Source organism: Octodon degus, unplaced genomic scaffold, assembly GCF_000260255.1.
Source record: "Octodon degus isolate 3935 unplaced genomic scaffold, OctDeg1.0 scaffold00189, whole genome shotgun sequence".
Lineage (NCBI taxonomy): Eukaryota > Metazoa > Chordata > Mammalia > Rodentia > Octodontidae > Octodon > Octodon degus.
In genome coordinates, this window is record NW_004524765.1 from 4,432,749 (window position 1) to 4,437,496 (window position 4,748).

The window sequence follows — 4,748 nt, forward strand, 5'->3', positions numbered from 1 at the left end:
CCGGCCCACGCTGCGCCTGGGCTGGGACTGGTCCCGCCGGCGCAGGGTAGCAGGAAACTCTCCGCACACTCACCGGACCTGGGCTAGGACTCAATTTTGTTCTTTAATGTCCAGCAATGTTTGCTTTAAGAAATTAGGTATTCTAATATTCAGTATATACATATTTGCAGCTGTTATCATTTCCAGTTGAATTATTCCCCTAACTAATAAATTATGACCTTTCTTTCTTTCTTTTTTTTTTCAGCACCAGGGATTGAATTCAGGACCCCATGCTTGTCAGACAAGCACTTGTCCTACTGAACTATCACCCTGGCCCCTATTGTGATCTTTCTTGAGATCTCTGACTAGTTTTAACACAAAATTTACTTTGTTGAGTATAAAATTGCTGTCTTTATTTATTTTCATGGTCCTGATACATGAAATATTGCATTCCAACCTTGAGTTTTAGTGTATAGATTTCTTTCTGAATTAGATTAGATTGTACTCACTTCGGCAGCACATATACTAAAATTGGAATGATACAGAGAAGATTAGCATGGCTCCTGCGCAAGGATGAATTAGATTAGATTTTAGGCTGTTGCTCTTTACCGCAGCCATAAACAGTTGTTCTCTGTCTTGTGCCACTCTGCCTGAAGACAGCTGAGTATGGACTGAAGCCTCCAGTAACTGTTGAAGAAATATGAATCCCAACACCACGCTGGTCATTAGCACTCTTTGTACAAGCTTTCTCAGCTTTCAATTTCTTTTCTACTTTGTAAGTTACTGGTTTTCTACAAAAGTTTCTTCAGATTTCACTAGTCTCAGTTTGGAAAAGAAGATAGAATGAAACTCAAGTATCTGCATGCCATTCTTTGATGGTTGGAATTTTGGGCCTTTATGTTTTCTTCTTTGATGAGGTAACTAAAGCTGACCCACTGTGGGGCCACTGATCACTTGTGAAACTGAATATTGCTATTACTTCAGGCTACCTCATTTCTGATTTGTGATTCTCATTTTCTATTGGAAAGTGATTGTTCACAAGTTTTTCATAATTCATCATTGTGCAGCACTGTATGCCCACTGCTTTGTACTGACACATCAAGTGCTGGAGTACATCGCAAATTTCCGACTGCTTGCGGAGCTCTGCAGCCAGGTTGTGAATCAGTGGTGGTTCTTTGAAGCTCTGAAGTATCCTAAGTTTTCAAAAGCTTATGTCATTAATGGAATTCTTATGATAGTGGCATTTTTCATTGTGCGGATTGCTATAATACCTCCTTTGTATAGGTTCTTGTATTCTGTCTGTGGAACAGAACTCTACCTCAGGGTGAGAGCTATAATCCAATATTCTTGGATCTGTACTTGTGTTGTTTTGGATGTGATGAATGTCTTGTGGATGATCAAAATCTATAAAAAGTGCATCAAAGTCATCTCTCTCATCAGACAAGAGAATGCCAATAATACTCTTCAGAATGGAAAACTTGATTAAAGTTGAGGTTTGTCAAGCACCTTCTTTTAGATAAGCAATCTTCATTACTACCCAACATTGTATCTACTATAGGACAATTTGGCATATTCTTGTGCTTCCTTATGAATTATGATTGTTATTCACAGTTTCAGTGTCATATTTTATTCTTTTTAGAAGAAACCAAATCTAGTCTTCATTCCAAGATTTTTTCTTTTCTTCTGCATTATAAGCATGAAGACAGTCTTAAGGTTTTAAATGAAAATTATAGATATTAGTGGTGAATCTTTTCAGAAATCTTGTAGCCTGCTTTAGTATTCTTCTCCGTGGAAAGATGACTGTGATAATTTGGTACAGTTGGTGCACTACTGCCTTTGATGTAAAGGTAAGAACTGCTTTTAAACCTGTGAATAGTTCAACATTCTTTTGCTTTGTACTCTTTTCTTAAGTCAGCACTTATATGGGATTTTATTTCCAAATTGTTGACATGATCTTTCCTGCAGATTATTAAAAATGACATTTTCCAACATAGATATGCAATCATCTGTTAGGATGAAATATGTTACTCATTTGAAGATTTTTCATTAGCTTGGTCATGTAATACACTTCCTGCATTTTAAGATATTTATTAGATGTCAGTTATTTCTATTTAGCATTTTATCAACTAATTTCTTTTTATTTTACATGAAGGTTTAAGGCAGTTACTATGCACCTCCTTTAAGAAAGAGATTCATCTAAGAGTGAACATTAATAAATGACTGGGTGAGTGATAGTGAACCTCTAAGAGCTTTTTGTGATACAGACAACACTGTGACCTGAATGCCATAGTTCACCATCAGTGGGTTAGGCTAAAACTGTAGAAGAAGTCATTAAGAAAAAAATGTTTGGATACTGTTGTCTGGTTTCATTATTTTTTAAATTTATTATTTATGTTTGCAAAATCTCCCAAGTTCAGAACCTGATAGCATGAATACAGTCTTATGAAACATGTTTTTGTCAAGCTCCTGAAAAGGGCCTCTGCTTGATGAGACCAAAATGACAAAATAATTAGTATTCATGTTTTCTCAGTTGACATTCACCTTTGCTCACTCAACACTTTGAGTGCATTGAACTTTTGTCTTTCTTAGCAGAGCAGGAAAGAATTAGGTATTTTAATGCAAATATTATGGTTATCAAAATTATTGTCTTACATGAAAATAAAAGTGTGTATGTGTGTGTGAGAGAGAGTATGTGCACACATGTATGGGTGTGTGACTATGGATTTTGCAATTCTAATATAGAATTTTTTATCTTTTGTTGCCTTTATTTATTTTTCTCAAATACTGGATTTTAATGATTGTTCTTAACCTAAGGAAAAAATTTAATTCAACTAGCTGTAAATACTTGAACTTAATTGAACCCCACTCAAAAGATTTAATTCATTCACTTTTCTAGTTTGAAGGAAAATGTTCATTCATTTTCATTGTTTGTCTTACAATGATAAAAGGAGGCTAGTTGAATGTAATGAAGATTTTTAATTTAATTTGACTTGCTGTCCAATGTGGGTAGAGCCTGATAAGTTCTAGAACATTTAAAGATGGAAATTGGAATCTTAGTCTAAATGACAAAATGAGGTTGATTGGCTTCTAAAAGGTACACTTATTTTGACAAAGCAATATAAAATATAGGTATTTGTTTTTAAAGCAGCTAATATTGACATTGATAATGAAACATTAAATTTATTGATGTCTACATCATACTCATTTAAATATGTATTGGCCTAGGAAACAAAGTGATTTTATCTTGTTCTGTCCCTTTGTGAGAAAAGTAGCTTTTTTAAAAAAGAAAAACATTTATATTATGAAACTATTTTGGAAATTCATTCCTTTACAAAAATAAACCTTGAAATAAAAAATAGACAAGATTTTAATATATTTATTTGATATGGCATCTTGCTATGCAGCAGAGACTCATAGTAATCCTGCTTTAAGCTTCCCAAACACTAGGATTACAGGTGGGCACCATTATGCCCAGTTTTGGTAACCACACAACATGCCTGGGTTATGAGGCTGGCATAATGTACAGTACCAGGTAAGGGACTCTGGACCTGTGTTTGACAGGCAGGTGCTTAGACTGCCAAGCCATCTCCCTAGACTCTAGATAAGTTTCTTGAATGCAATAAATTCTTGGGTACTATATTTTTTTTTTGATCTAGCCTAGAAGTCTGTGTCTTTTAATTGGAGGGTTGAGCCTTTTACTTTAAGAGTCAAGGTACTGATTTATTCCTGTCGCTGTGTTATTTTTCTGTTGATGATTTTTTTAATTTATTTTTTGTTTTTAGGTTAATTACTGACCTTGCTTGATAGATTTATTATATATGATTTTTTGGCATTGTGGTCTTCATTGGCTCTGCCTAGAATATTCTTAAGTATTTTTGCAGTATTGATTTGGTGCTCATATATCTTTTAAGATGTGCTTTGCTATAAGAAGACCTATTTTTCCATCAAGCTTAAAAGATAGTTTTGTAGGATATATTATTTGGGGTTAGTAGTTACTTTTAGGACTTGAAGCACTTAACTCTGAATTCTCCTGGTGTTTACATTTTATGATAAGGAGTCTGATGTAATTCCAATAACTTCATTTTTAAGGAGTTTCCACACTGATTCCCATAATGATTGCACCAGTCTACATTCCCACCGGCAGTGGACAAGGGTTCCTTTTCCCCAAAGCCTCTCCAAAATCAGTTGTTCATTGATTTCTTTATGATAGCCATTCTTACTGGGATGAGATGGTATCTCAGTGTTGTTTGACTTTGCATTTCACTGACGGGAAGTGATATGGAGCATTTCTTCATATATTTATTCACTTCTATAATTTCGTCCTGTGAAATGTGTGTGTTTATTTCAGATGCTCATTTCTGGATTGGGTCTTTAAATTTAGTGCTCTAATGTTTTCTACTTCTTTATAAATTCTAGAGAGCAGACCTTTGTCTGAGTCCTTATTAGTTAAGATATTTTTGAAATTCGTGGGTCAACTTTTCATTTTGTTGGTAACTTCTTTGAATATGCAAAAACTTCTGAATAAAAGGAAGTTCCAGTTGTTAATTATTTCAAGTATTACCCATGCAATTTGCTTTATGTTCATGGACTCTTTTCCCACCCCTATATATTCAAGAGTTTCTCCTACATTCTCTTCCAGGATATTTAGTGTTTATATTTTTTTTTTCTTTTCAGAGATTTATTGATAAACATATAGCAATGAGACAGTTTCAAATCAAATCGAAAGTACAGTTTCAACAAATAATACACTGCATATATTCTTCTTAGTG

At 34.2% G+C, this 4,748-nt stretch overlaps 1 non-coding gene and 1 pseudogene across 1 annotated transcript; both read left to right on the forward strand.

The window, feature by feature from the left end:
• The first annotated feature begins 480 nt into the window (after positions 1-480).
• LOC111813465 lies at positions 481-588 on the forward strand. Its single transcript, XR_002818720.1, has one exon. It is a non-coding gene; the product is annotated as a U6 spliceosomal RNA (small nuclear RNA).
• A 91-nt stretch (positions 589-679) lies between these two features.
• Positions 680-1,465, forward strand: LOC101581877 (annotated as a pseudogene).
• Positions 1,466-4,748: the final 3,283 nt, after the last annotated feature.